The sequence below is a fragment of the Dufourea novaeangliae genome, unplaced genomic scaffold (genome assembly GCF_001272555.1).
Source record: "Dufourea novaeangliae isolate 0120121106 unplaced genomic scaffold, ASM127255v1 scaffold22, whole genome shotgun sequence".
Taxonomy (NCBI): Eukaryota; Metazoa; Arthropoda; class Insecta; order Hymenoptera; family Halictidae; genus Dufourea; species Dufourea novaeangliae.
This window is the reverse complement of record NW_015373898.1, coordinates 188,188-208,987: the sequence shown is the minus strand read 5'-3', so window position 1 is coordinate 208,987 and position 20,800 is coordinate 188,188. Positions and strand designations below refer to the sequence as shown.

The 20,800-nt window shown below is 33.5% G+C and overlaps 1 protein-coding gene across 1 annotated transcript in view; it reads left to right on the top strand.

Annotated features, from left to right (window-relative positions):
• The window catches only part of LOC107193408 (leishmanolysin-like peptidase), a 233,690-nt gene that overhangs the window by 36,798 nt on the left and 176,092 nt on the right, over positions 1-20,800 (top strand). The window lies entirely within an intron of this gene.

Below are 20,800 nucleotides of genomic sequence, written 5' to 3'. Positions count from 1 at the left end.
AAATGTGTTCGTGTTTCAAAGATTGCAGTTTATAGATTATAAGGTAATTTTTTTATTTAAAAATATTTATTAATAAATAAATGGTGAGCGATCTCCCGGATGTCTCTTCACAAAAAGTGGTCTGCCGTGATCACTGTAACTTCGTAACGGTTCATCTGAAATTAAAAATTCAGTAAGATATATGTAATGGAAGAACGAATCTTGTCCTTGAACGAAACATTTTCGAAATATTGATTAGGAACAAAATGGCGAACATTTTACTGAAAAAGTGCGATTTTCACCTAAAAAATCACTCGGTTTTGGTCAATTAAAAAAAAAGTATGGAACGAACAAAAGAATCCTTCCTTCAAGGACAAGTTTTTCTGATTTTAAATAAGGCGCAAAAGGCTTCATGTAAATCGGCACAGTAGTTTTGGAGAAATATTGATCACCGATTTGAAAAATGTAGTTTCGAGAAAAACGCGTTTAAAGTTTCAAGTCAAGCTTACACTTATATAAAATGTTCATATTTTAACGCCTGTAACTCTGTCATTTTTAATTGGATTACCTTGAAACTTGCACAGAATATTCTCGAGATGTTGTACTTAAAGAAAATGTAGAAAGTGAAAAATCGATTTTTTGCAAATTTCTGACTGAGCATGACCCCTTGAGTCAGTTCTTCTTGTTCCTGAAATTATTATCTTACTGAACTCAGAAACAAATAACTACTCTCGAAACTTATTAATTATTAATCATGTCTTACTAATTTCATAAATTTGTTAATAGTATTACTTTATTTGTAAACGTTATTGTTAATATCACCGTTCGTAAGTCATTGCACGAGTTATTAGGTTGATACATATAGATGTCATTTTCTTTTCAATTTGACGATAAAGAAATAGACTTACACTTTGCTTAAGTATCTTATACATAGAGTAAACGCATCAATGAATGTACACTTAAGAGATGTTGTAACTATTAAAGTAGAATTTTAAATGATAATAATATTAATAAATATTGGGCACACGAAAATTAGATTTTTCAATACCTATTTCCTTGTATAACGTAGATTTCAATTTGAAAAGTGGAAAAATGTAATTATTTAAATTAAAAAGAAAAAATTACAAATTTTACCATCGAATGAACAGTATGTATTAAGCAAATAAACATTTGGATCCAACGCGCGAAAATTGTTTGGACATGGAATAAAAAATTGTAAAAAAATCAATATTTAATCATTTGCTTATTTTAATAACTGAATTTACTCGTGTTTATATATAATGTTCATTTGCTGGTACGTGTTTATTTATGGGTACATCCACCCCAATTGCAATTGTTTGGTGTTAATGTTATTTTACTCTAAATTGTACGATCTAAAACGTAGGCCACACGAGAGATTGCAATTCCCATTGTACTGTCACAAACCTAAACGCGCGGATTGGTTTCTGAATCCACCTGGGATTGTAAGGCTCAGACTCGACGGTCGTGATACGTGTACATGTGGTTTCGACATATTGCCCGCCAAATTAAGATTGGGCAATTGGTTCAGGAGATAGAGCAGCGGTTGCGCTCATGTGATCGTAGGGATGCAGGGCGAATTTGCGATTGTTTGTCGAACGATAACTTTTCAAACGAAAATGAAACTAGGATTGAGGTGAGACTTATCGCACGAGAATTTGCTTATGAATGATTAATCAAGACATTGCGTCTATTTAATCGAAACTGTTTAGATGTGCTAGTGTGACTTGTCGAATGAGAGTTTCAATTAGGCTGACTGTTTGCGGGTGTTTGAAGTGTTTTCAGAAATGACACTTCTCTGCGATTGATGAAGATTTTCATGAAAGTGCTTCCTAAATTACGGATTATAATTGATTAAGCGCTGGAGAAGCACGATTCTTCGACTGTTAGTAGTCCAGGGACTTAAACTGGTATGATTTTGATATCGGTATTATGCCATCAAAGCTATACCGAAACCGAAATAAATACCTCTATTTTTTCGGCTTCCACAAGGGCAGGGCTTATATAGGGTTATATAGGGCGAAGGTATCCTCGCGAGCAAACTCGGCTTCCGCTAGGGGAAAAATTGGCATAAGAGTAAGGGCCTACTACCGCTTGGTAAATTTAATTTAAGTACTGTCCCTACGCTAGTCTTTTCTCTAATGGAAGCCGAGGTTGCTCGTTGGTGTACAACCGAAAATACCGGTGTAATACCGGTATAATACAGGTATTTTACGTTTCAGTAGAAGTCCTTGGTTAGTACTGGAGGAAACCTTTCGTTCAGGGCGAAGTAGACTCGAGGATTAAATAAACACGCGGTCAAGGTTAGAATTGACTGCGCCTAATTTGCGATTGTTCTTATAAGTTTAGTGTAAATTAGAAATTTTAAGTAAACTATCAAATAATGCACTTTTTACTATTGCATATTGTTTATTCTGTTCGATATAAATGTTAATTACAAAACACCTGAGGGTATAAATACTTTTATTAACAACTGCATATGTAGGTGATATTGAAATAATATAATTTCAAAGTGCCTTATTAACTCGTTATTTTTCATTTTTGTTCTAGGTAAATACAGTAACTGCGTTGAAGCCAAAACGGATAGCAATATGCAGTTTCAGATGACCACTGTTAACGGTAACAGTAGCGGAAATGTGTAACATTCAAGAATTCTCATTCGTAAGCATTCAAGCTTGGTTACATTATTTATTGTTTTAATGTATAGGTACACGTTAAACTAATAAAGTATTTATACATTCTTGCAAGAATAATTATAGATTTGTAACTTGTGGGTCTATATATACATATATAATATATGTATGTGTAACTTGAAAGATACGTGTGTCGTTTGAAAATTACAATTTTCCAATTTTAAAGACCAACATTCTAAAAACTCTTGAGAAACTTGTATTCGAATTCGTATCTGATCAACAATTATCAGAAGACTTGGGAATGCCAAAGCCGGCTCTGCGCCCAAAGGTCCTCACTGGGCCTACCTTAAAAAAGAAGTTTCTATAGAAGCTTCTTCTCCTTGGAAAGTCCACTCTCTTGCTATATTGTTATTGCGAACCATACCAGTTGAGTGTTGCGAAAACCACCGGAAAAAAATATATAAATTATGTAAATATATTTTTTAAACAAATAGGTATTTTAGAAAAATGTTTACTTCGTTAAATTAGTCATTAAAAGACAAACAATTTTTTCTAAACATTAGATTCATTAATTTGTACATTGAGGATAATCTGCCTTGATCACGAACTTCGAGGGTTGTTTTCATTTCCTAGATAGGTATAGGTGATTTCCCACAAAGAAAATATGCGTGAAATATTTGTCACATTGTGCTACACCACGCCAAATTTGATAAAAATCAGTGGGTTAGATGTAAGTGAGGTCTTTTCTTAATTACACTTATTTGTACTTTTGCATTTTGATTTCCCAATTAGTGGTTTACGGATGACGATGAATAACTGTTAATTCGTTGGATTTAAAGAACACACCATGAAAAATACTTGTCTATCTATACCTAAAATATTGAATGCATTCCAACAAGATAAACAGTATGAAGAAATTCGTGTATTTTGACCTAGTAATATTTATAACGTTCTACGTTGCTTATTTACTAATTAGTACTTACTAATACTAATTTTATTGGTAAAAGTTATAACAATTTCAAGTCCCTTCGTGACTTATGTCGTGATTTTTGGGTCACCCTGTATAACAAAAACATTTATAAACTGTAGCATGGATTTTATTGTCTTCGTTGCTTAAGACACGCATTCATTGAGGTAATTTTCCATTCAAGTTTCTATTCAATTTTTCCTATAATAAATTATTCCATATAACTGAAAAATTTACGTAAACATTCATAGTCTACTGTTCCGTATTATACAATAACCGAGAAATTCATTATCCGTAGATTTTATACGTTACCTCTGAAAAAGCGTTCTTTGCATAGTGACTCATTTTATTATTCGCTAGTGCTGTGCTGAGGTTTACGAGTTTTCCAATATTCCTATAAGAATATCAATTTCGTCCTCCTTTGCGACGCATTGCGACGTAAGCGACGAGCTCTTGAAATAGCATACGTTTTCGTGGTCTTCATCTTTGTAGTAACCACCGATGAAAACCGAAAAAGTTTTTCGTTATTGTCGTTCAGAAAAAGATGTTAAAAAAGCTTCTTTACGTCTTTCATGGTTGATCAGTTCGAAATTGAGTAAGCGGCCCTTTCTGCACGTAGGTACCTAGGGTAAAAGACCCAATTACTGTCACCTACCGGATTACTGACACCTAGACTGTTTTACTCGAAATAACAAATAAACGTTATACATAAAGAAAATTTTACATGCAATTAAAAATGTACTTGCAATTAAAATGATTTTTGCATGTTTTGCCTTTCTTAATCACGATTGAAAATCTTCAGATTTTAACATTTCTAATCTGCTATGCATGGAACACAAACAATTTCTTTGTTATCTGAGACTAATTAGATACAAACAAAACCGGTTACCCTTCAATTCGGAATGATTTGAATTTAGGTAAGCGAACTTAGGTGCATTTATCCTATAGCTTTGTACTATAACAATTTTTTTCAAGGAGATACAACAGTTTATATAATAACATTGTTAGTGATGTTTGTCTATTATAAGGATATTTCGAGAACTTTTTGAATCTACCTTGACCTAGGCATACAAACAGCAGTACTCACACTGTGCATATCAATATGTATAGGGTAAAGGACACAATTACTGACACTTTAAGAAATAACACTGACATTATTGCATAATTTTTGTATTAGTTGATTAATGGGAGTATGTTTAATACAAGAAGAAAGTTGTAATTTTCTGAACCTCTCCTTTTGTTTATAAATTCATTAATTTCAAAAATATAATGTCGGAACCTATTAAAGCCACCCGTAAAACGTGTTCGCTCGAATTACTAACACCACAATTACTATCACCTAACCAACTTGTGTCACCTCAAATACCTAAATACTATCATTTTCTGAGGTTAGGCTGCACGTGACTGCAGACCATATTTGGTGACATTAATAGCGTAAAGTTTTGTTTTCATAATCAATTACTGACATGGCAGTAATTAAAAAATTGTTGAAACGCTCGTACCAATCACTGTCACCCAAATACTATACTAAAAAGCTTAACGAATCGTTGAATTATGATTGACATTATTTACTGTAATTTTTATATTATCTAAGGAAGTCGTTGTTTTTACTCTTCCAATCGACTAAAAATTTTTGATCATTTTATAAAAATGAACGGATTTTTGAAATATCAATTACAGGACTACAAAATAAAATTGTCCCTTTTTTCCAGTGGAAGAAACTTGTTTTCATTAATTCTCAACAAGAACTTTGCTTCTATGAATTTTTAATTTCCACTTTCAATTTTGTTTTTGTCATAATTATGTAATACCCATATTTTTTTCCAATAGTGAATACTTTACTGCAAACAATATCGCTGAAACTGTTTTATAGGATCTTTACAAAAGAAAAACTGATTAATATAATCCATATTACAATATCACATCGCGTCGTTACAATACGTCGTTAACCGTTCATAATTCACGCCATGGGCGTAGCCAGGGATGGACAGAAACCCAACAAGAAAAAAATTGGATATTGCCCCCCCCCTTCCTTTCCAGAGTTACAAAATTTTTGCAATATAATTTGAAACACGACCAATAGCCTATATTAACAAAACGCATACATTTTCAACGATTTATACCTTTATAAACAAAATGAAGTGTGTCTGGCTACGTACGGCCTTTTCCTCTGTGGCAGTCGATGACATAATATTTTTTCTCCCCTCCCCTGACTGATAACCTGGTTACGCCCATGATTCACACACTTCTGTTTATTCTTTGGTTACCATCGTTTCATAGTAACACTCGTAAACTCACACTTTCTCACTCAATACATACGTAGACACTGTATCACATTATACTAATATGTACATACAACGTTATGTCCAACAATTGATTTATTTCACTTTGAGAAGATATAAATTGAAATGAACGTTGCATTTATAAAAAGAAACAGGTTCAGTGGAAATTATATGACGATCATCCAGAGATGTATAATTTATTCCAGTGTACCAAGTGTATAGTATTTCTGAAATTATACTATCGTCGGGTTGAAATCAATTTAATTGTTGATTTTTTAGCAATGGAAAAATTAGAACGACATGGATGAACTTTTGTTTTGTAAGTTTCATTTATAATATTTTCCCTAATCAGAAAAATTGCCGAACATTCAAACATACAGACTGTCTTCGAATTAAGGTACATGTCTTTTTCTATTACAAAAATCAGTTACTTTTAATATTTAGATCGTTATAAAATATGCTTATAGAAGTATACATCTGTTATCAACACTTTGTCAGGCCATTAGTCGTAAGAGTTCCACAGCGTTAAAATACCTTTTAAAAAAAAACTAATATTCTTTTAACTTTTTTCCATCTCATGGATCTCATATAGATTTTTTTTTTCAATATCTCACAATAAAGATTAATTTGGCACCAGAGCAGAAACTGTGTGATTCATATATAAGTGACGCGAGGGCACTTAATGTGTTAACCTTGATATATTCGGTAATCAAGCATTCAACCGTACCTACATAGATGTAAGTACATTTGAACCTATAGCATTTGCAGTTGTATATATTTTCTTTCTCTAAACGTAGAGTTCTATCAAGAGAATAATTTCTATTGATGACAAATATCGAAGTTCAGTAGAAAACCAATACTACTTTACTAAAGCTAATTCTTTAGAAACTTTGCGCGAATAATTTGTGAAACATTAAATCAATAAAATACACATTCTCACAAATGTAATTCAAAATTCTTTGAATAGAATTGCATGTGTTTTATTTTTATTTAAAAAATCTCTGAAAGAGTCCTCTGTTAAGAAAAATACCACGAAAATTGTTAACAAGGAATCCCAAATGAATGAATTTTCAACACATTACTGCATGTAGGTCATTTTGCAAATAGCGTTTCAGATATATGTTGGTAAAACATACAACAAATATTAACAATAATAACCTAGATAGCAACTACTTTCGCCGGTTGAAATTGATAGGCACTGGTATTAATATTCGTATTGTTGCAATATACATACTACTCACCATTCAAATTCAATTTCGCGGTTGGAATATTATTTGGAAGTCAATCCTCGATTAATATTATAATATAATGGTAATTGCCGGAATATTTGTACACATACAGTAGGAATTTGATTATTCGAAATAATAGGAAGATAAAACAATTCTAAAACTCACGAATTTAAATAGTTAATTAAAGAAGAAATATACATTAATGTCGCAAAATGTACACATTTGTATTATAAATTTGTATGTGTTGTATAATTTTGCGTGTATTTATACTTCGATTATGGAAAAATGAGAGAATGCGATGAACCGTTAATAACAAGAGCTGAAAATGTATAGGGATCGCGTTATTTTATTACAATTTTACGACGAATGCAATGTTTATACTTCAATATTTAATCAAATATGCTTCAGGAAATAACGAAAAATATTAAATTCAAATATCGCAGCGCTTTCGAGCAACAGAATATATTTAACGGCATATACATACATACAAGTAAAACTTGTTAAAACATTGTTTGTTTTAGGAGTATTTTTATATGAGGCTTAGTCATTGAGAAAAACTAATTTGAAACTATGTAGGTATATCGTTTGTGCTGAATATTATTTTATATGTATTTCTTTTGAAAGACAACTTTCAAATTTTATTTATTAAAAACTAAAATAAACGTTATTGAACGTCTTTGCATACGTTATTACTATATGCAAATAATCGAAGATTATATACAAACACTACATTCTTATTATTATTTTACAAGTTAAACATATAAAATGGAATTGTTTTCACGAAATTTACTACACTTCTTGCTCAACTCTACATACAGAACAGGACGAAAGTATTCGTACACCCTTTAAATTGAAACGACTTTTTTAAAATTGGTCCAAATTACTTGAATTCTTTTGTGAAATTAGGGACAGTAGTTTACTACATGATGTGTAAAAAAAGATTGAAAAAGTTGCAATTGGTCGGAATTGCGAAGAAAATAGTAAAGGTCGTTTTTTACAATTTTTTAATCTGAGGGTATAATGAAAATTTAATAAATACATATCAAAGATTTATGTTAGTTACATACATACTGAAACTTTCATTGAACATTCACAAAAATGTTGGAGGACCCAACAATGGGAGACTCGTGAGGTAATTTGAAACAAGTTTTTCCTTAGCAAAAATGTTATCGGAGGCTTTGTTAACGAGATATTAACTAAAAACTCCGATCAATCAGACCGCGAGTCTGGCAGCCGAGTTCCCGCGTTAGCGTTGGCTACCAATCGCAGCGCGTAGATTGGTAAGATTCTACTGTAAAACTACAGTATTTACCTTTATGTACAAAATCTATGACACGTAATGCAATTGACTGTTAATATCAGTCTGTACAGGAAAAAGAAACACCAACGCGAAATAGTTTTCTTAAGGACGGTAGAGATTACGGGTTACCCTTACCTCACCGACAATCATTTCATCGACAATCATTTCACCGACACGATTTCATCGACATCAAATTTCGCCGACAATATTAACTCACCGACACGGTTAGATCACCGACAATCATTTCATCGAAAATCATTTTACCGATAATGTTTCCTCATTGTCGACTTCTAATGCATATATAATGATTGTTATTTTTATTGAACCACTCACAATATTTATATTATGTTTTCTTATATAAAAATATAACGACGAAATACCTACTTTCAGTGTTAATGCACCCAATATTCCACCAAACACAAGTTTATTTAGGTATTAATGTCTAAAAAAAAAACAGGAAAAGGGTTCCTTCGTCGGACCCCAGAGCACATCGTGTGTGTGTGAGCGTGTGTGTCCTGTGTTTGGTGAGATGTTGGGTGTCTGGTTAACACACGGTTGTGTGTTTTGGGATGTTGGGTGCGTGGTTAACACTGGGTGGTGTGTGGATCATTATACGCCCTAGAAATCGACATCGATAAATTGTCGATGAAATGGTTGTCGGCTATCTATACGTGTCGGTGAGTAAATATTGTCGGTAAAATTCGGTGTCGCTGAAATCGTGTCGACGAAATGATTGTCAGTGAAATAAGGGTAACCCGAGATTACAGATTTCCGTGTTTATATTACTGTATTTAAACAAGTTTCATATGCAAATAACATTCTAATTAGGAATGGAAACTTAAAAAATTAAAAATTAAGTAATAGAAAATTATCAAAATGATCGGTTTTGTCGCGATCAGATAGCGATTTTAAAAACCTGCGTCGCATCGCTGTACTCAAGTCTCACTCGGGATATACTGTTCGGTATTTAACGCTCTGCCCGAGTTTCACTTGGGATAAACTGTCGATGGGTAAATCAAAGTCCAGAGTGTTGTATTTGAAACAAACGAATATTTCACCGGCAGTACTGTTAAATGAAAATATTTCAGAAAATATTGTACTAATATAAATGGTGACTGAAAATAATCCAGTTAAGTACTGAAAATACACACACTGCCGTTGTTAGCTATGAATGCACGTGACTGAAGCTTTTGTTTCATCCAGGGAAAAACGTGCTAAACGTTAACGGCGGTATGAGCCCTCAGAAACTGTTGGATTTAAGAAACCGAGAGAAGAAGACGGTCCGAGCGTCGCGGGATTTCAAAGCAAAAGTCTTAATTACGTTATCACGGTCGGATGCATCCTGTCTTCCGGTCATATCGCGGACCGGTTGATCTTGGCCGGCAGCCAAGAACCGTCACTGCCAAGAATTGTAACGCAGAAAGGAGGATGCTTCGAAAGAGAGAGCAGCCAAGCAATGGCTGCACTAGACGCGTCATAGTTGGAAGATTTTAATTAAACTCACCGCCAAGGGCTGTTTGTAGGTTGTAGTCTAGGAACGAGTAGAAAAGGCTGCGCAATGACAAGCCAAAAAATGGATTCTTATCCAACTGTAGACCAAAGAGAGCAAATATTACCTTTCTAAAATGTAGAATAAATTTGTTTAATATAAAACTCCGTTTTTGATGAAATCCACTTCGAAAATTGAGTTGATATGTATCTATTTGTAGTTATAACAAATAGAACTCGTATGTAATGAAAAGACACGTGAGCCAAGTACTATTTCATTCACAAACGGTTTTCTGGGAAACGAAACTCTATATGAGTTAAATTTATACTATATTTTTTATTCATTTTTCAGTGACACCATGCAATAAATGTTTAAGTATGAAGTCACAGATCCAAAACTATAAAACATTTCACCTTCGAATTTTCCCAACAAAATAGTAAATCTGTTGATGTTACAGTAAATCCTCGATAAGTGTGAGCCGGCTCCTCCACAATAAGTGTGAAGTCGTCATCCCCACCAATGGGGAAGGGGGCCGTGGAACCAGTCAAGCGTATAATTGTTTGCCCGTCGCGCCGCGACGGATCCCTTTCACGAGCCGACGATTAAACGGGAGGAACAAATGCAACAATGTAAATTCTGTATAAAGGATATTCGGCTCCTGATGTTCGAAACTTTCAGGGGGGATTCCATTGGGTTGTTCGGAAAATTCATAGTGTCCTTAACCCTTTCGGTATGGCAATACTTTTGACGAATGGATTGCGGGTACGCGGAATATTCTCCTGTTTATGGCACTACTTCTATTCGTGAAACGTGTATGCACGTCCATAACGTTCGTACGGGCCAATCCATGGAACGTGTACGCTCGTAGCACTGAAAGTGTTGAGGGCCGAGTTATATATTTTTCAATGTATATCGTATTCATGATTACTGCTTTTTTTTTACAGTTTTTTCCATTTTACAATTAATTTCTATGTACCACTTGTACACAACTTCGATTGTATTGGCTAAAGAAACTCTTCAACCTGCTTCTATTTCGATGGATGATGTTGCTGGAGTTTCTTCTTAATACAGTATAATCATTGATAAAGTCTAATTATTTTGATAGATTTTATACAATTTTCTCGATAAAATAGCGTAATTTTTCTGAAAATTCGATAAAATATAGTGGAAATAGACTTTGTCTTTGTTCATACGTACGTTTCGTCGGTATTTTTTACAGAAAGTAAGAAAAATGTACATGAAATCGATTCTCAGTGAAATTATTTGCATATAATGTATTAAGTGAAAAAATCTTCCTTCACCTTAATTAACAAGATTAACGATTTAATCACGTGACGTCTTTCGCACGGTCAATGTTGGGGAATGAATCGCAGGATGATTAGTTCGCGAGCATATTATTGTGAAAGATTTCAGTAATAATGAGAGCAACGTAATTGTAATCCTTGAAATGAAACACCAACGTCAGCCAAAGTACCCTTATGCTTCGTGTTATCCTCGCCCCTTAAATTATTTTCGCCTCTTACAATCAAGTATGTCGTCTTATTACATCCCTTAAGGCTTTACATACTAAAACAATCACATTACCCGCTGAACTACCCTCATGATTAATTAAAATCCGTTTGTCAAATTTAATCCCAACCATACACATCCATTATTCTCGCATCCATCGCAGTGGTTGCACGATTCACGCGAACTACCGTGTGACTGTAGTTTCCGAGAAGAGCAATAGAACAGTAATGGATTCTCTTTGTTCCACTGTTGTAGCGAGAATATTGATTAATTTTAGGTACCGATGCCCACCATCCTTCTTTTCGAAGGAGATAATAACGGTGCCGTCAAAGGAATTAAGAATAAAAAAACTGGAGAACTGATACAATAGCTGAGCATAAAACGAACGATTGAACTAACTACGTTATGCGGTAAAAATCGTATTCAACAATATACTACGCTATATGCATTAAAATTATATTAATATCTTTCTATAATGTAGTATAGAACATCTAAAAATTGTATAAATATATTTCTATAGTAGGAGAAATTTTTACTACATAGTAAATTGTTTGATTGTACAAAATTCTATACATATGACACATATGTATATGCATATATTTTATCGAAGTATTGATTAGATATTGTCGTTCTATCGAATGTTCAGTTATCCACAATATATTCCATTTGTGGTGAAACATGGACACAAATCTTATCAACTCACTTTGTTCAAACATACATTTAATAATGATAAACTGCGAAATAACTTCGCATACAAATACAGATGGTTGATAGTGTTGATACTGTTGATACGCATTCCCTCGTGCACCGTACATCTTCTCCTTGTCGGCAATCGCCACACCTGCTAACTCCTCCACGTTACTAACGTTCTTCTTTGATAAACTAAAACAATCCCTATTTCTTCTTCTTTGGTAACTGTAACAAAAACTTCTTCTAGAACTTACCTATATAATAATTAATAAAAATAACCCTACACCATTTGCATTGTGAATAAAGATTGTAATTTTGTTTTCGAAAAATGATATACGTAGGTATGAATGAATGAATTAATTACAATTATTGCAATTAAATACATTTTCTAAAATTAATAATACATTGTAACTGAAACTTCCAAAACTAGACGTCAATTTAATAAATCTTGTAATTACTATCCGAAATAGAATTGCTTTATGTATCCATTATGATATCACCTCCACTTGTAAAGTGGATTAAAATTTAAAGTGACTGTATTACGAGAGGAGCGTATTTTCGGGTTTTCGTTTGATAGGAGAGTTTTCTTAGTTTTAAAATTTGAAGCCCCCGTCTTTCTTACCTGAAGATTACACTAAAATACTTTGTAGATGTATACTGTCTGAACAATTATATACATAAAATTCGACAAATTATAATCTTGCGTAAAACAGTATCCGAAGTGAAGAATAAAGATATATGTGTATATTATTTCATCAACTATTAGTTAAAATGATTAATATGCAATTGCTGAATTTACTTTACACCGATTAAAATACTGTTTGAAGTGTTCACGTGATTTCACAAATCGATAGTAAATAATTCAATCCAGGTATATGAGGTTCAAGAAAGTTAGAACAATAGAAGCTATGACAAATGTTCATTAAATACAGTTTTCCTTTTGCTAAAAAGAGAAAGAGTCCTAACCCTGTAGTAGTTCATGGGGGTTAATCTGGAAGTCAGTGATAAAAAAGGAAAAGAAAATATATACAATAAAATTGACTCACCAGCATTAAAGATCGAGCCCCATTTCAATTCCCGGTATAAAAATTACATCTTGCATGTGCAAATGCCTACCCTAATTTAATGGCAAAAGGTCGTGCGGTTTTTACGCCGGTCAAGGCATAGCCAAGTTGATGCAAACGGTTTTCTCGATACTCAGAAAATTTGTGCAATTTCCCGCGTTGTGTACGGAGTATTATTGTCGATTAACGAATTAAGAACGTGGTGCATCTCAAAGCGAAAAATCTCCGGAACAAAAGTTCGCAAACCACTTCAGCCCCGTTCAGCATCCATAACTTTTTATAAAATAAAACAGCAAAATGTGCCGCAAATGCATCTTTTGGATGTACATTTTGAAAATTACGCTGAAATTATAAACCTAACCCAATCGTCTAACTGTTTTACTATAATATAATGTACATACAGTGAAATATTGACTATAAAATAACCATGTGCTTTCAGGATTCGAACTAAAATTAGTTGCATTCCAGAGCGCCTGATGACAACTATTATAAAAAATCGCAACGAACTATGTATTTCGCCAACCCAATAGTAAAACTGCTAAAACTTCGTTACTCGCTGAGCATATGCAATTTCAGTTTAATCTAAAATTAGAGGTAGTCACGCTCAGTGACGAAAGGGGAATTCGAATTATTTAAACGAAAAATTCAGTTACTATTGAATAATAATCACCCGGGAATTCGGTATGCGATAGCTGCTTTCATAGAAACCGGGAGGCCGCCCCCTAACGCCGAAAGTGGTCGAATCAGAGAATCTGAACGCGACGCATGCAACCAAACCAAAGCGGGATATTAAACCGTGAGAATGCCGGCTCTGTTTCTCTGGACTCTAGAGACACGGGAAAATGTGAGCAATTCCGTTGAAACAATTGTTCGAACGTGACTTAGTGGCTTCATTTGAAAACTTTGCCCCCTGTTAGGCGGAATAATCGACCAACTCCGTGAAAAGATCACACCTCGGAGCAACTTTTAATTAGATCTTCTCGAGACGTCGGCTGATTCGTCGAAATACCTGATTACCCAGGTTTATAGGCTGGGTTATTTGAAGGGAGTGTAGAATTCAGCGTCTTTACACCTCAGTTTCCTTCCTTCGTGCCGTATTAAAGTAAAGAGCTGTTCAACAGAGACATTGTTTTTTTAAATTTTAAATAAAACACATTTTGGATGAATGTTCTGTATTTCTTTATTGATATATAATATAAAAAGCCTACAATTTATGAATCAAAAAGAATATCTAACAAATGTCCACCACGACCTCGATTACAGACGTCGATCCTTTTGTCAAAATTTTCGATTACAATTTTGCATAATTGCGGCTCTGTCTCATCAGTTACGCTTCGGATGTTGGTTTTCAAGACTTCAATAGATTGTGGATTATCTGCATAGACTTGATCATTCACCTAACCCCATTAGAAATATTCTAACGGTGTTAAATCGCACGACCTAGACGGCCAAATTGACTGCAGAATTACGCGAAATTATTCGATCGGGAAATTTCATTCGCAATAATTCATTGATTCCGAAATTTTGCGATTTGTAGTTTTCACGGATCCACCATTTTCGTGGTGGATTTTAATTTGTATGCGATTTTTTATTGAAATTGAAGACATTATAAGAAATTGTAGACCTTGTACTTGACATATGTCAACAAACAGAATGACAAAACTGTCACCATATCCAAAATTGTCACTATTAAAAAACAAAGTCCCTGTTGAAAAGCCCTGTAATTGATGACTACAGAAGGTACTCGAATGCTTGTATGTACGTACATTAAAAATAAATTACATTATGTGATACGTAAATATAGTGAACTGTAAGATGTTCTAAAATGGAAAGATATTCAAAGGTTCTTTCTATTTGTATACAAACGGTAAAAAGTATACGGTAGAAACAGTTCTTGTACACCTAAAGAAATTATAGGTGTATTTGCAAAAAATTGAAGGTGACCTTGAAAAATCATGAAAAAAAAGGGTTGACAAAAAATTTGCTATAATCAAAAGCTCTCTTGAAGCCATGCTATACCTGATAAAAACATTTTTGATCGGACTACTAATAACAGAGTAATCTCTACTGATCACGATTCGTGGTACACCCTGTATATGTTGCCATTGCAAAAAGGGACAACTGACTGTATTCTACCTCAAAACAGAAATGATCTTCCAGCCATACTGAGGCTCTCGAGAAAATTTCAAGTCTTCAATGGGGTCTAATAAATTACTGAAAAACGACGAGATCTCTGGTGACCATATCGTAAGCCTGGACCAGATAACTCCAAATCCTTGCAGACTAGAAATGTTATAGTTTGATATTCGGTCTACAAAGTCGATTATTTTTCTTTAGAAAGTTCAAATTTATTTGAATAAATTACTCAAGTAAATAATGATGAATTATTGGAGTAAATAGAAAGACTACAGTAAACCTTCGATAAATGTTCGAAGGCTTCCTGGCGCTGAACATGAATATCATTGGCTTTAGAATTTCAAGCTCCATCACTGTGCTAAACCTTAGTAAAAAGTCAGCGTTACACCTGAAGACCTCTTCTTGATAGTGCTGAGGAACTTTCGGACACTTATCGAGGATTTACTGTAGTGTGTTACGAATGATTAATCATTATTATGCAGATAAAATATTCGACTGCAATGAATGTATTCCGATAATTATTTTGGATAAGTGTTTATTCCAAACAATTCGAATAATGCCCAAATCTGCGCGTGAGGGGCTCCCACGCTGGATAGCACTGCAGTATACAGTTTCCACGGCAATTGTTCATCATTATAAAAATCTACAAAATTGATTCATGCAGGGACGGGACACAGGTGGGTGATTCCACGCGAATTCGGACGCGATACATACGTTCACGTCGAACGACGATATACATGTTTGTAACACGAGTAATGTATCTATAATAAGTCTGCATAAAAATCAAATAATATATTATCATAGACGTTTACAGCATGTACATGCATATAACATTAAGTATGTATGTATGTACATTGACGTGCAGAGTTGACGTCCGCTACAAGAAAAAGCGAAATTCTCCAACTCTTTTTCCATTACTCAAAAATAGAATTTTAGAAAAAATTAATTGGATTTTAACGATTTATTAATAAATTTACCAATATTCCAAAATAACTATTTTTCCCTACGGAAACCAAGTTTACACGTCAATGTTCATATGTGTGGAACAGGGTTCTCTGCAATCCGCGGATTTTGGTGTCCGCGGAAGGCCTTGAAATCAGTCTTCCACGAATACGGAGGTCCTACTATAGCATTAACCTTTTTTTAATCAGTTATAACTGGTAAAATGAAAACCGATAAAAATGAACTTTGTGGGTGCTTACAATGGAGATGTAAGAGTACCTAATAAAAATTATAAAAAAGATGTTTTAACTATTTATTTTGCAATTGTTTTTAAGAAATGCAATTTTATAATAGTAGGGCATTATTTAGAAAAAATTTGAAAAAATGAGAATATAGTCCTACTTGTCCTCTTTATGGACCAATTTTTAAAAATGTGGACACTTACATTGGCCGTATAAAAATTAATTGAACAAGTTCGAGTTGCGTCTAAGCACACAGGTTCGATCGTCCTAGCTGTGTGGTACTACATATGTAACAGCGGCCAAGTGGCCTATACCTGGAGATTTTTATATAGGGTATATGACCGCTACCAAATGCAGTATACCATTTTATACCGACCGGGCTTTATAAACCTGATGCTGTTCAAAGAAACTGACGTTTTTCCCGGATCATTTCTGGTTAGAAGTATTCATACAGGGTGTTCGAGATACAAGTTTCAATATTCTGGGAGGAAATACGAGAGCTCAAATAAAACCAAGTGTCCTATAATACCATGTCCGTCCTGCTAACAATTAGCAGTAATGATAGAAAATTGGACACAGTATTATAGGACACTTTCTGTTCCAGTTGAACTCTCTTACATCCCCTTAAAATATGGAAACTCATACCTAGGGCACCTCATATGTATCACACATGCACGATTCATTAGAGACTAAACCGTGTAGAATTTACCACCACATTTATAGAAGCTTTTAATTGTCTAGAGAAATTAACCAGTGCAAAATTTTAGTTCGCTGGTATATTTTGCATAATATTAAATTCTGCAGGGAATATTTTTAAATTTCCCACGTATTTCGTAACAGTTTATATTTCTTGTACAATTTTAACATTTCCATTCCATTTCGCGCTATTACGGTATACACGGAGTTATTTTAAAACGAATGGAAAAGAGGAAACATTTCAAAGCTATGTATAAAAAGTTAATTGCTCTTAACTTAAATAGACATATTCTGAAATAACCTTTTCATTCCCGATTAGCAGCCGTTCGCAGTGTCGGACTTTCATGAATATACACATTACTGTAATAAACTTTAAAAAGTCCCGTGCAGTCAAACAGACGGAATAGAATTTCAGGTAATCATGAAAATACAAGCGTATACAAAGGACGCCGTTAGAGATTTTTTAATAACAAACAGAATTGCTAAGTGATTGAAACGTGGGACCTGGGTACAATGAGAGAATAAAATTTAGTTGCGCGTACTTCTATCTGGCGATATATTAATACCTAATTTGTTTCGTCAGAAATATAACTGATAGAAAAACAGTTTCTTCTATAATTACATTTTATTGGTTTCACTTCACCGAGAAAAATATTCATATATGAGCCGTTTTTTTTTTTGAAAGTGGCATAAGTCCACTTTTGGAAAAAAATGAGTTAACGGTAATTTTAGTAAGATATAGATATCCTCTTTTTATATTTATAATCATATATTTAATGAAGCACGATTTCTTGATAAAGTAATCAAAGAATTTTACCTATGAAATTTTATCGCAAAAATATTTTTTTTGAAAGTGGAATAAGTCCATATCTAATAATCGTAATTAAAACAACTTTCTAATTGCAATTATTATTGATTATTACGGCTTCCGTGTGTATTGCCCATTAGCAGATATTAGCTAGTGCCTTAAAAACTGTTAAAGGGTTCGATCAGTAGTTGGACTCGTTATGATTTATATGCTATTTATTGAATAGAAAAGAACAACACATTGATAATTGTTGAAACAATGAAACTGTAACGAAAAGATAAAATACGCGTATTCTTTTATTTGGAACACAAGGAAGACCCAAACATTTCATTAAAATTACTGTTGCCACTGTATAAAACGTTAAGACCTACAACAAGAGAGAAATACAGCGATTTGATGAGTTTACTGCCTTAGATACCACTTATTTACCATGAATATTTTACTATGCTAACTGTAAAGGAGAAATAAGTTTAAAATATAAATGTTTTTCTAATTTTTAGTCATCTTAACGAAGTAATTACATTTTACACTTGTTTATTTATATCTTCTTTTTTAATATAACTGAAATTAATTCTTAATAAACTTGATTATTCGTGTATTTACATGTCTTCATTTTAATTATTATTTTTTACATTAAAAAATCCATTTCAGTAAAGCCAATGTCTATAAAAATATGGACTTAAATTTCCTCTTGTTTTTATTTCTTATAATATGTTATTATTGAAAGTGGTATAAGTCCATTTGGAGCTAAAAAATCGTTTATTTTCTTTAACAATTTTAATAATTATCATTGCATAATAAAATGTAACAGGTTTATAGTGTTAAAAACATCACCCGAATTGATTAACGTTTGCCAATGTGTTTAAATTAATTCAAACGCAAACTCTTAAATATCTCGATGTACGAAAAAATGGACTTATACCACATTCAAAAATAACGGCTCAATATTTTGATTACAGTAGAACGCCGATTATCCTAGCTAAAAGGCAGATAAATCCGTTCGAATATACGATTCTGGAGAAACGGAGAAACAAAATTTAATGCATACCCAGTGCCGGCGCCAGGTTATTTTGCGTTCTAGGCCAAGCTAATTAACGCGCCCTCTATTTTACAAATTAGTTACGCTTTTTAAAATTAAAATTGTAAAAAAAGAAAACAATAATTTGAATCCACATATTTATTATCAATTGCACAAAAAAAGTTACACATAGATCATAAAATCAAAATTTAATTTTTCTTGCGTTTTTTCTCGCAAAATTTTCCGTTCAATAAGACCAGGTGGATTTTTGCACCTTCTCATGGTTTACGCCGCAGGCGAGTGCCTAGAACGCGTCAGATTATTCAGCCTAGTCATCATTTTCTTAAACAGAAAGAAGGCGAAACAATATTATCTTTGTTTACAATTTTATACTTTCGATTATATTTATGTATTTTAAACCATATTGGGGAGATCGGTATAAGCCGACTATAAGGTATAAGATGGTAGGTCGGGTTAGATGACGAACATTATTTTTTGCTTCTATTGCTAATGTGTACATGCCAAATTTATTTATTACACTATCTTTGTATATCAGTCGGCAATATAGTTTAGCATAGTAAAGTAGACATTAGATGATGCAATAGAAAGTGAGGACAAAGTCACGATTTCGGATGTGTGGTCTGGAATAGTTTTACATACTAAGTTAGTGAATAGAAGCTTTAGTAAAGGTAAGTCCTGTTGTTAAAGTCTGGGAAGGTTTCGACAGTTGTTTACTTTACTCGATATCTGGTTAGATGGAGTTTAATTGCGTTGGTTATACTTATTCATATTCACTATGAAGGACGTGCGTGCACATGGTGACTTGATACAATACTAATAGACAGCTTGTAAGTTATGTCTAACATCTTGCATGGGAAATAAAAATTTTTACGTTTATAAGATGGCGGAGGTAAGATGGTGAACCTGTCATCTTCCTAGGATAATTCGTTCGCTCTATAATTTATGCATTTTCTAGTTATCCACTACAATCCTACGAAATTACATTAAAAAATCAAACAGACGAGTTTAGTCGTAGGATGCTTCATTACCTGCAATGCACGATATGAATGAAGTTGCGTTAATGCTTCATTAAATTGTATGAAGGTCCTCCTTTGGAGGACTGAATACAGTGTTCCAAGTGCTTAAACTGGTGGCATGAATCTTGCACTAACAATAAGTATCCAAAGGCTGCGTTATTCACATGTAAAAATTGCATTCTTTAAATTAATATAACTATTTTACTCAATGGTTTATATATATGTATATATGTATATACGTATATTATACATGTAATGGTTCTGTGAACGAGGTTGTTTTTTCCAACGATGTATCTAGCGAAATTTTTCATTGAGAATGTTTGAAGCGCCTTGAGAATTCGTACTTCTCTGTGATCGAATATTTTCGGCGAAAGCATTTGTGAATTACGATTTTCAATTGGTTAGGCCCTGAATAAAATACTGCTCTTAGGTTTTCCCGTGATGACATGGTGGAGGAATACTTCTCCTTCAGGACGAAGAGGACGCAAGAAGAAAGTTAAACACGTGGTCAAGGTTTAACTTGACCGCGACGAGTTTGCGAGTGTCCCCCAACAGGTAAAGTTCATGGTCGTATCGTTCCGCGTGTCAGCGTTAAGAATCAGCCCGCATATACCTGATTGAATTACATCCCATGGTGAAATGGTCGTGTACAGTTTCAAGGATACTACTTTAAAGGCGATGGTTCCACATTTGTTTAATTTTACAAAATAAAATGTTTAAATGATTTAGTCTTGGAACTTGTCACACCCCGTATATGGCCC